We start from the raw sequence: 13,071 nt of genomic DNA, 5'->3' as shown, positions 1-13,071 counted from the left end.
GGAGGCGCTACTTCACTGTCAGGGCGGCTAGGATCTGGAACCAACTTCCAAGAGAAGTGGTGCAGGCTCCTACCCTGGGGGTTTTTAAGAAGAGGCTAGATGAACACCTTGCTGGGGTTGTTTGGCCCCCAGTACTCCTTCCTGCCATGGCAGGGGGTCGGACTAGATGATCTACTCAGGTCCCTTCCGACCCTAGAAACTATGAAACTATGCATTCTTGTGGTTTGAGGTGTATTCTTGTTGTTTATTGTCTTGTATCAAGGACAATAAAAAGTCCTTTTTCAGATATGTGGGGAGCTGGAGGAAAAGCAAGAGCAACATTGGACCCCTGCTGAACCAGATGGGACAACTGACAACTGACGCCCAGGAAAAAGCCAACCTATTAAATGAGTACTTTGTGTTGGTCTTTCATCAGTCCCATGGGATGCCCATGCCCAGTACGGGACAGGGAGGTCCGGGTGAGGATGATCCCTTGCCCTCCATCAATGCTGACCTCATGAAGGAACATGTTGAGAGGCTGGATGCCTTCAAGTCAGCCGGCCCTGACAGTCTACACCCCAGGGTACTCAGGGAGCTGGTGAGCATCATAGCCCAGCCCCTGGCACGGATCTTTGAAAACTCCTGGTGCTCTGGTGTAGTGCCTGAAGACTGGAAGAAGGCCAATGTGGTGCCTATCTTCAAGAAAGGGAGGGAAGTGGATCCGGCAAACTACAGGCCCATCAGCCTGACCTCTATCCCGGGGAAGGTCTTAAAAAAGCTTATTGAAGAGGCCATCCTTAATGGACTGGCCAACGTCAACACCCTGAGGGATAGCCAGCATGGGTTTGTTGTGGGTAGGTCTTGCTTGACCAATCTCATTTCCTTTTATGACCGGGTGACCTATTACTTGGACAAGGGAGAAGAGATTGATGTCATATATCTTGTCTTCAAAAAAGCCTTCGATCTGGTATCCCATGATCACCTCTTGGTGAAACTGGCCAATTGTGGCCTTGGAAATTGGCTCTGTGGTCAGACCCAGAGGGTGGTAATAGATGGAAGTCATTCATCATGGTGCCCTGTGACCAATGGGGTCCCCCAAGGCTCTGTCCTTGGACCCATATTGTTCAACATCTTTATTAATTATGTAGACATTGGAGTCAGAAGCGGACTGGCTAGGTTCGCCACTGACACCAAACTCTGGGGCAAAGCATCCACACCTGAAGATGGGAGGGCGATACAGATTGACCTGGACAGGCTCAGCAAATGGGCAGATGAGACCCTGATTGTGTTTAACTCTGAAAAATGCAAGGTTCTCCACCTTGGGAGGAAAAAACCTGCAGCATCCTTACAGGCTTGGCAGTGCTACGCTGGCTAGCACTACGGAAGAAAGAGACTTGGGGTCATCACTGACCACAAGATGAACATGAGCCTGCAATGTGATGCTGCAGCTAGTAAAGCAACCAAAACGCTGGCTTGCGTCCATAGATGCTTCTCAAGCAAATCCCGAGACATCATTCTCCGCTTGTACTCGGCCTTGGTGAGGCTGCAGCTGGAGTACTGCTTCTAGTTTTGGGCTCCACAATTCAAAAAGGATGTGGAGAAGCTTGAGAGAGTCCAGCAAAGAGCCATGTGCATGATCAGAGGTCCAGAAAACAGACCTTATGACAACAGGCTGAGAGCTATAAGGCTCTTTAGCCTGGAAAAGCGCAGGCTCAGGGGTGATCTGATAGCCACCTATGAGTTTATCAGGGGTGACCACCAGGATCTGCGGGAACATTTGTTCACCAAAGCGCCCCAAGGGATGACAAGGTCGAACGGTTATAAACTACTGCAAGACTGTTTCAGGCTGGACATAAGGAAGAAGTTCTTTACTGTCCGAGCCCCAAGGTCTGGAATAGACTGCCATTGGAGGTGATTCAAGCACCTACATTGAACACCTTCAAGAGAAATTTGGATGTTTCGCTCGCTGGGATCCTGTGACCCCAGCTGACTTCCTGTCCCTCGGGCAGGGTGCTGGACTTGATGATTTTCCGAGGTCCCTTCCAGCTCTAATGTGTATGAAATCTATGATATAACCTTCATTAAAATATTCCAAAATAGGGTCTTTTTAAAGCCTGGCAAGCCTGCTGCCATGGTAAGTTTTCCCTTTTCCTACACTAGATCTCAGATCATTGGAGATGCTATACTCAGAAACTTATCCCTCAAGACTTCTGGAATAGTCTGCTCAAAATGTTTTTCTTCTGTTTCTACTGCCTCCCCCTCCTTGCATTTATCTCCAGACTCCTCCTTGCCCAGATGTAGTCCGCCCCCAACAATCCTCTATTTATTTAACTTCCTGAAACTTTGCACTTTTAGAGAGAGGTAAGGGCTTGACTCTGTGTACACACACTTGCAGAGAGACAATAGGGATGATGGGTAGGTAATCAGTCTGTTCTCTCTCATCTCCATATACTGCTGTTAACAAGGATGTTATTTCTAATGACACAAATCCAGTTTGAGAACTGAAACTAAGCATCAGAGATATACTTAATGGGATCTTCTAGATTAAACACTGAGTCCCATTGGGTCTTTTAACTTTACGAATCTATAGAGGAGCCTCTGGGAACCGCCCAAAATTGGGTCCCTAATATACTCTATGGCCTGTTGTGACATATTTATAAAAATGTTCTAAAAAGTGTACATGAATATATTGTCTCATTGTATATAATTACAAGTAATAATCCCTATTCCATGATGATATCTTTGAGCTCTAACATAAATTAAAAATATCTTTATATAGGTTTTTTTAAAGCATTACAAATAAAAACTGATTAAGTAAAACAAAATCTGATTTAAAGAAAAAAAGCAATTTTTTTATTTGTTTTGTTTTTGTTTTTTGTTTTGTTTGTTTTTTAACGTTGATTTTTATCCACACTATTAGGTGAACTTGGGCTTTGGATCAGCCAGATTCTATCTTATTGGTGGTTCTCATTTGCTAGTTAGTATTATAGCCTTTTTTCAGATTTTAGTTTTGTTTTGCTGGAACTTTTTCCTAGCAAAAATCAGGGACTTCCAGATTGTCAGGGGATTATGTTTTGGGACCAACTTCCCTGGCTGGGGTCCACAGATCTCAGCTCCTCTCTGCGGAAGTGGGGAGGTATAGAGGGCTCTCATAGCCATAATATTTTGTCCCAGATTTTTTTTAAGTTTCTAACACATGTTTATTAAGACATGAATCTACCCTTCTTGTCCTTGGTGAATTAAACTTGTTTGCTGACCGTATCATAAAATCATAGAAAATTAGTGTTGGAAGGAACCTCAGGAGATTATCTAGTCCAACCCCAACTAGATCATCCCAGCCAAAGCTTTGTCTAGCCAGGTCCAAGGACAGAGATTCCACAGCCTTTCTGGGTAACCTGTTCCAGTGTTTTACTACTCTCCTAGTGAGAATATTCTTCCTAATAGCTAACCTAAACTTTCCTGGCTGCAACTTGAGGCTGTTGCTCCATCTGCCATCACTGAGAACAGTCTAGCTCCAGTCTCTTTGGAACCACCCTTCAGGTAGTTGAAGGCTGCTGTTAATTCCCCTCTCAATCTTCTTTTATCCAGATTAAATAAGCCCAGTTCCTTCAGCTACTTTTTGTAAAGCATGTGCCCCAGCCCCCGAACCATTTTTGTTGCCCTCAGCTGGACTCTCTCCAATTTGTCCAATCCTTTCAATAGTGGGGAGCCCAAAACTGAACACAGTACTCCAGATATGGCTTCACTGCTGAATAGAGGGGAATAATCACTTCCCTTGACCTGCAGGCAACACACCTACCAATGCAGCCCAGTATGCTGTTAGTCTTCTTTGCAACAAGGGCATTTTTTATTGTACACTATAACGTCCATGTCCTTTTCACAGAAGAGCTGCACAGCAAGTCATCCCCCAGCCTGTACTGGTGCATGGGATTGTTTTGTCCTCAGTGCAGAACTTTGTACTTGTCTTTGTTGACCCTCAAGAGATTTCTTTTGGCCCAATCCTCCAATTTATCTAGGTCACTCTGAATCCTAGCCCTACTCTCTAGCATATCTACTACTTCCCCCAGCTTGGTGTTGTTTGCAAACTTGCTGAGGGTGTGCTCTATGCCATCTTCCAGGTCATTGCTGAAGACACTGAACAAAACTGGCCCCAATACCAAGCTCTGGGGCACTCCACTTGATACTGGCTGCCAAGTAGACATTGAGCCATTGATTATTACCCCCTAAGTCGAATGCTCCAGCCCATTTTCTATCTACAGCCCATTTATCCAGCCTATACTTCCTTAGCTTGCCTGGGAGAATGTTGTGGGAGACTGTATTAAAAGCTAAAATCAATGTATATATACCACATCCATTGGTCTCCCCGCATCCACAGAGCCAGTCATCTTATCATAGAAGGCAATTGGGTTGATCAGGCATAACTTGCCCTTGGTGAATCCATGCTGACTCCTCCAGGATGACTTTTCCTAATAACTTTCTTCTCTAAGTGCTTAGAAATGGATTCCTAGAGCATCAGCTCCATGATTTTTCTAGGGACTGAGGTGAGGCTGACTGGTCTGTAGTTCCCTGGATCTTCTTTTTTTCCTTTCTTAAATATGGCCACTATGTTTGCCTTTTTCCTGTCATCTGGGACCTCTCCTGTTTGCTATGAGTTTTCAAAGATGATGGCCAGTGGCTCTGCCGTCTCATCAGCCAACTCCCTCAGCAACCTCGGGTGCATCCCATCTGGCCCCATAGACTTGTATATGTCCAGTTTTTCTAAACAGTCCCTAATCTGTTCTTTTGCCACTGTTGGCTGCTTGCCTCCTCACCAAACTGTGCTGCCTGGTGCAGTAGTCTGAGAGCTGACCTTGCCTTTGAAAACTGAGATGAAAAAGGCATTTAGCACTTCAGCCTTTTCTGCATCCTCTGTCACAAGGTGGCCTCCACCATTCAGTAAGGGACCTACGCTTTTCCTAGTCTTCCTCTACCAACATAATTGTAGAAACCCTTTTGGTTCCCCTTCACATCCCTTGCTAGCTGCAACTCCAACTGCACTTTGGCCTCTCTGACTTCATCCCTGTGTGCCCGAGCAATGCTCTTAAGCTCTTCCCTAGTTATTTGTCCAAGTTTCCACTTGTTATAAGCTTCCTTTTTGTGATTTAGTTTACTAAAGAGTTCCCAGTAAGCCAAGCTGGTCATCTGCCATACTTGTGAGTCTTCCTGTGCATCGGGATGTTTGTTCCTGCACTCTCAGTAAGTCTTCTTTAAAGTACAGCCAGCTCTCCTGGACTCCTCTCCCCCTCAGTCTGGTTTCTCAGGGGATTCTTCTCATAAGTTCCCTGAGCGAGTTGAAGTCTGCTTTTCTGAAGTCCAGGGTCATTACTCTGCTGCTCTCCTTCCTTCCTTTCCTCAGGGTCCTGAACTCAATCTTGTGGTCACTGCTGCCTAAGTTGTCATGCACTACTACATTCACCCCAGGCAGATGTAGACAGCATGTTAAACACTGTGCCAAGGAAGTTTTGCCATTATATAGCTATGTACTTATGTGATTACCATGCACAGTGTCGTGCTTCTCTTATAACTCTACTGTATCATGCAAAAATGTTACAATTTTAACATTTTTTTTAATTAAGATTTTAAATTTGCAGGGGCAGCAAGCCAGCACCCTGGGGAAAGGAGTGAGTTGCCTGCTTGTGCTAGACATCTTCTCTAATCATGTATGGCAGCTCATGCCTAGACAAATCTTTGTGGGATTGCCAGGCGGCTGGAAGCATGCTGTCTTTCTGGCATGTCCCCTACCACTCTTAGTTTTCCTGGATGCCTAAGCCTCCTCACCCACCTCCTGAGGTGTATTTTACCCTCCACATTCGTGCCTGTTTCTCCCATAAGATTTAATCATGGAACACAAGGCAAAAATAGCCCTGAGTCTTATTTACTCTAACTCTTATCTTACATGCAACAACGATCTATGTTTCTGGAACAAGACTCTGATGTAGTGATATGGTCTCTCTCATTCACTTTTTTTTGGCTCTTTCCCCTGGTTCTCTTGCATGTGCGGAAATGTTGATTTCCTGCCAGCTCGGGGGCACAATATTAAACTTTTTTCCTTTTGGCCAGGTATGATGCAACTGTCTGTAGTAGTAGATTCAGAGTCCTATCAAGGTCACTCTAGTCCTATGTCCTATGTTCCAGTGGACATTGAGTCAAAAGAACAAGTATTCAGGAGCTGTTTGGCCAGGGAATGAATAGTTGGCTGCTGCTTATACTGTTGTGGTGTACATGGGAGAGAGCAAGTTGTTGAAACAAACAAATATGGTCAAGTCCTGCTGGGAATATGGAGAGCTGATCTCTTGCTTCTAGTCGGGCCCATGCGTTCCTTCTCTCCTTGAAGATCAAAACCAGGCCCTGTAAGACTGCAGCCTCTTGTTCGTTTGTGTGACAACCTATCACATTCACCCAGATAAAACTGTTAATTTAATCGTCCATTCTGCTTTAAAAAAAGTACATTCTTGTCTTAGTTGCTAATGAACTCTGCCCTTGGACTGAATCCAAAATTGGAGAGCAGCTAAAATATTGCCACTGATCTATGCATATAATTCCCTTTCACTTCAGTGTCCAGATGTGACCTTAAAGTTTTCCAAGTAGAGGCAGTTATGGAAGTAGAAGTTTGACTGAGATATGTCATTGACATAATTGCTGGGTGCATTAGAACTTGTGCCTTTCCTTGGTGTGTTCTTATTTTTATGAATGGGCACAGACAGTGACAGCTGAGCTGTCCAAATTATGCCAGGAATACAGTATTTGAAGGATACTGACATGCAAAATTCAGAAATGCTTTTGTTATGGATAATGCAGAAGCGTCATAGCATCCTGCTGTTCATGTGCAGTATTACTCTGTTACTAGCTCAGATTGTACACTCTTCCTCCAAGATTGTCTGATAGTGATGGGGCAGCAAGAAAGTAAAGGTTCCAAGTGTCAGTGTTGAAAATCTTTTGAGGTATGATGTTTTGCAAAGTGAAGATGGAAAATTTGGACAATCTCACTTTAGAGAACAGATCCTGGTGTGTGTGCTCTTTTGCTGACTTCAGTCACTAAAGTGGGATTTTTATTGTTTAGTCCTATTAGCCCTTTGGAGCTAACACAAGTTGGAGCCAGTGGGTGTGGCAGGACAACTATGGTGTCTGCTACTCTAAGAGCTGGGATAAGCAGCTGGCAGGTGTGGTTACCAGGAAATGCCAGGCCAGTTACTTTCCTGGTGAAAGGCGAGAAGGGGTGCCTTAACCTCAGCCCCTGCCTTCAGATGGGTTATTTAACACCGGAGGCAGTAGAGGGTCAGGCACGGTTGCGGCCGCCTGAGCCCATGTGGGGTGCAAGACCACAGAGAGTGAGAGTTGTGGGCCAGGCATGCCCAGGGTGGTACCTGAGCCCCAGTGGGGTGTAGGACTCCGTTGAATGAAGTGAGGCCTGGAGAGCAAGGGGGCGAGTGAGGTGAGGCTCGGAGAGTAAGGAGGTGAGTGAGCAAGGTAAGCCTTTGGGCATAGAGGCCCTAAGAGTGAGGGGCATGAGTAGGGGCTCAGGAAGGGGCATTTTGTTCTGGTGTAGGGCCGGGGCTAAAGTAGGCCTACAGTTGAGCGATCAGTCAATCCACAATGGGGTAGCGAGAGATGCCCACTGTGTTGGGGCTGACCAGAGAGCGGGATGAGTGTGGCCTGAGGGGGCGGTGTGCAAGAGACTGGGTGAGAGCCAGTGGAACATAAGAAATCCCGGTGAGAGAGGGGTTGTGTGACTGTGGCATGTAACATGGCAGTGTGAGAGAGACACAATTGTGTGTCTAGTTTGGCCTGCCTTGAGCCAGCGATTGAATAGCAGGTCTTTTGTGAGGCTTGCAGTGCAGTACAGGGGTGGTTGGAGCTACATACATAGGCCCAGGGGAGCAGGGCATTCAAAGGGCAGCCTCCCACCTAATTAAGACCATAATTATTTAACAACAAGGTGTGGCAGGTGAGAAGGAAGGCAGTGTGCCCAGAGGCAGGTGCGAGACCCACATTGTGGCTGGTTGGGGAGTTCCCACTTTGCCACAATGAGCTGAATTCCAGCTCTCTTTTTGAATTGCCAGAATTGTTTAGTAAGGTCTACATAGTTGTGTCTATGCATAACCACGCAAGAAAGTAGGCTTGTTCAGGTCAGTGATGATGTATGAGACAGAGCCCAAAAGTAGAGCTCTGTTTTTTCTGTTTATTTGAAAGAAATGACACATTTATAGTTGACCTGTTTGCTCATAACCAGTTTAAGCATATTGTTCAGTTGCCTTTAATTTGCCTTGGATGGATATTGTTAGTATAAACAACTTCAACAGGGTACTTAGCTCACATTTCTTGGCTCAGTAGTGGGGTGGGAAGGAGCTGCTTGAACCATCTCAGTTTGTCTGCATAAGCCAACTCAGTGACCTGTTCTTAAATCAGTTGAAAAGCAGTCTTTTTAAAATTCTTTAAGAGTTTTTAAAATGGAAAATGGGAGACCCATAATAAACATGGACTCCAACAAAGTTGTATTACAGAATGACTTTTTAGAAAAGAACCGCACTTTAACTGTATGGAAAGGCCTGAATAAAGTATTCATTTAACTGTTAAATTTGAACAATTATTGGGTTAAGAAATTAAAAATAACTGTTTCAAAACGATTGTGTATTATAGCATTTTAACATAGCAGGATTTACTGTAATATGTCAAATGATTACACTACAGTGCAAATAATTGATACATATCCTTACATGTTTTAAACTTGTTCCAGTTGACTGGCATGCATGTAAGAGTCCCACTGACTTTTTCATGTGAAAAAACTGCCAGATTTTAGTCTTGGTAACAAAAACATTTGTTTTCTCCATTTTATAGCTTTTCTTTACAGTGGCTGCACCTACATGAGACGCTGACTATGTAGTTGTTACTGTGTAGTCATTTAGTACAAGTGTCTAAATGACTGCGCCGTAACAACTAGAGTTACTGCGCAGTACTGTTGCCAAACAGCTTTTTTCTGATGCTGATTTGCACAGTAGCTCATTACTACTAGCATCACAGCACACTCCCTGCCACACAATGCTACTGTCTTGGGCTACTGCGCAGTCAGCATCTCATGTAGACATGCCAGCATGCATTATTTACAACTTTGGCAGTTCGGGTACTACCAGATCTATTGAATCAGTCAAGTCAAATGCCTTTGGGGTTACCTAGGCTGTGTGCCCATTCAGATTGCTGTCTTTGCAGCATGGAGAACACCAGAATGTGCAGTGTGTGGTGCTGCAGACAGGTCTGCAGTGCCACATACTGCACAGCCGCACTCGTCTGGGTGCGGCCTAAGAAGATATGAGTTACCTCTTAAAATAATGTCAACAAATGGGAAGGACATTGAAATTAGACAGGGTTTTCCAGTACAAAGTGTCTTTGAGGAATACTTCTTAATCCAAAATTCACAACTTGTAAATAAAAGTATATAACTAGAATATATTGTGATTTCTATTTCTGAATGAAGTTATCTTTTAAATATGAGAACCAAAGCCAAAAGTGTATTTTACTTTGTGACATGTTTGCCTCCTGAGATTCCCTCATGCTTTGACACTGAAAGAATATGTCCAGTGGAAGAAGAGTTCATAATACCCATGTGTGAGAAATGCAAAAGTTTAATAGCAGGATTATATCACTAGTGAGTGGTATTCTTCCCAAAATATCACATTTTAATTTTATGTCAGGTTTTTCTCTTCAACATGCCTTTTCAGGGTATGAAGTCAACTAGATTCATTTGCTTTCTATCTTCCCCTACACATTGGAGGCTGCACATTTCAAGTTGGAACTGTGCCATCACCAAACCCCAACCTCCCAGCTATTGATGTGCTCTCTCTACTAATATTATGTAGAGAAAAACCAAGAAGGAATGATGAGACCGACGCCTAGAATGGTTTTGCTTCACGTACAAGCATTAAAATGTAGAAAGCCATAGTATAGCTTTCAGTATGTGACTGTAGGGATCTTCCCCAAAACAGAAAGGGAACCTGGTTTATTGGGTGGTAATATCGGTATTTTTCTAATTATCATTCCAGTGCTGCTGTTTCTGAACATGGGGGATCCTGGCTTTCTCCATTTTAAAAATCACAAATTCTCTTATTAAAATCATAAATTCTCTGATTGTAAAACCCCAAATCTGCATTTTCCCTGAATAAAATGAAATGCCACTGTATATAGGTATCAGTTGAACACAGTGTTTTATTGATATATTTACAATTTTAAAGCGATTTGGAAATCTACCATGGCCTCAACCGTTAAAATAATTTCTAAATACCTATACATTTTGGCATTTGATTTTTATGTTTTTTATCATGGAAAAGCAGAGCTCCCCCTGTCCCCTTTGCTCACCAGGATGTGGGTCCAGTTGTGGCTGTGCCTCCCACTGCTTTGTGGCGTTGAGCAATCCTGATATGCTGGTGCACTACCCCTGCCCATGCTATTGCCCTTTACTCCCAAGCCACAGCCCTCCAGTCCTACTGGAGCCCTTCACTTTTGATTTATAGTTGCCTGACCCTGCTGGTACCCCTCACTCTAAACCCTCACTCCCTGGCTCTGCCAGTGCCCCTTTCTCTAAACCTGCAGCCCCCTGCCCTGCTGGTGCCCCTCACTTCTAACCCACTGCCCCCTGTTCCCGGCCTCTAGAGTGTGAGGAAGGGAATGGATGTGTGGCAGGGGGCGTGTGGGGGGATGGTATAGGTATTATGGCAGGTGGGGCACGTGCCATCTGAGATGTCTGTATCCACAGCAAGGAACAGGCCTGCAGCAGGGCCGGACCAGCTCTGGGCAGGAGTCACCTCCATGGCCCAGCGGGCGGGCCCCAGCGTTGTCAGGAGCACTGTGCCACCGTGGTAAGGTATGGTACTAGCAATGTGCAGTTGTGCCCCAACTGCTGCTGGAAGGGCAAGGGGGTGCCTCCCATTGGATGCCATGGCGTTGCGATGTTCCCTGCCATGCTGGGTCCCGTGTGCTGGGCCGAAGAGGTGGCTTCAGAGCTGGCCTGACCCCGTTACAGCTCCATAGCCTGCTGTATGTGCAGAAGTCGTGGGGAGCACGTCATACTCCCAACCCCCAATGCACTGCTGGTGTCCCATCCTACCCCTCCCTCACCTGCAGCAAACAGGACACCGGGACCCCTGCCGATCACTAAATGTATTATAACAGTCTCATTTTCTTATTAAGAAGAAACTAAGTTCTAGAAACTGTGACTGCTCAAATGATTTCTGTTTTTGTCCTTCTCTGATGTACTAAGAGGTTTAAAATGCAAAGTGTTTTATAGGCAACATAAAACAACCTCTTGTTGACATGGTATGTTAGAGCTATGAGAGAGTTTTCCTTGCTGGCAAAATAGGTGGAAAATCAAAAGTTGACTATTTTGCTTGAACATTTTGTGGCTTCCCCCCCTCCCTCCCTCCCCTGAAATTCCTTTTTAAAAACAAAGGCTGTTTGTTTTGTTTTTTTACTTGGATCACTTTTGAAAAAATCATGGAATTGTAGAAAATTAGGTTTGGAAGGGACCTCAGGAGGTCATCTAGTCCAACCCCCTGTTCAAATCAGGAACATCCCCAGCTATATCATCCCAGTCAAGATTTTGTGTAGGTGGGTCTTAAAACCTCAGAGGATGGAGATTCACAACCTCTCTGGGTAATTCGTTCCAGTGTTTTATTACCTTCCTAGTGAGAGTTTTTTCCTGATATCTAACCTAGACTATTGCTTCTTGTTTTGTCATCTGCAACCACTGAGAACAGTCTAGCTGCATTCCCGCTTGGTCTTCTCTTCTCCAGACTAAAGAAGCTTAGTTCCCTCAGCCTCTCCTTGTAAGTCATGTGCCCCCTGCTGGACTCTCTCCAATATGTCTACAACCTTTGTGTAGTGGGGGGGACCCAAACGACACAGTACTCCACTGTGGCCTCACCAGTGCTGAATAGAAGGGAAGAATCACTTCTCTTGATCTGCTGGCAATGCTCCTACTAATGCAGCCCAGCATGCCTTTAGCCTTCTTTGCAACAAGGGCTCATATCCAGCTTATTGTCCACTGTAACTCCCAGGTCCTTTTCTGCAGAGCTGCTACTTAGGCAACCTATACCAGTGCATGGTATTGTTCTGTCTTAAGTACAGGACTTTTCACTTCTTCTGACTGAACCTCATAAGAGTTCTTTTGGTCCAGTCCTCCAAATTGTTGAAGCCTTCTGTTCCAGTGTATTTATTATTCCTTCTAGGTTGGTGTCATCTGCAAGTTTGTTGAGGGTGTGCTCTTTGCTATCTTCAAGGTCATTGATGACTATATTGAACAAAACCACCCCAAGACCAAACCCTGGAGCACTCTACTTGATGCTGGCTTGCAACCAGACATTGAGCCAGTGACTACTACCATCTGAGTCCGACGACCCAGTTTTCTATCTACCTTAAAATCCATTCATCCAACCTATGCTCCCTTAGCTTGCCTGTGAGTCAAGTATATCATGTCCACTGCTCTCCCCACATCCAGAGATCCAGTCATCTCATCATAGAAGGCAATCAAGTTGGTTAGATGTAACTTGCCCTTGGTGAACCCATACTGACTGTTCCTAATCACTTTCTCCTCCAAGTGCTTAGAAATGGATTCCTTGAGGACCTGCTCATGATTTTTTCAGGTGAGTCTGGACCAGTCTGTACTTTCCCAGATCATCTTTCTTCCCTTTCTGTCAGATGGGCACTATATTTGCCCTTTTCCAGTCATCCAGAACCTGTCGCTGTTGTCATGAGTTTTCGAAGATAATGGCTAGTGACTCTGCAGTCATAGCAAACAACTCCCTCAGCACTCTTGAGTGCATCGTATTCAGTCCCATGGATTTTTATATGTCCTGATTTTCTAAGCAGTCCCTAAGATTTTTTTTTGCCACTATTGGCTGCTAACCTCCCCAAACTGTGCTGCCAGGTGCGATAGTCTGGGAACTGACCTTGCATGTGAAGACTGAGATGAAAAAGGCATTTGTGAGGGAGCGGGGGCTAGGGGCGGCCGTGAGCTCCCTAGCGCCGCCTACCGCCACGTTAGGGTGACGTAGCACCCTCAGAATC

Source organism: Crocodylus porosus, unplaced genomic scaffold, assembly GCF_001723895.1.
Source record: "Crocodylus porosus isolate Cpor-Errol unplaced genomic scaffold, CroPor_comp1, whole genome shotgun sequence".
Classification (NCBI taxonomy): Eukaryota; Metazoa; Chordata; order Crocodylia; family Crocodylidae; genus Crocodylus; species Crocodylus porosus.
This window is presented reverse-complemented; position numbering follows the sequence as displayed.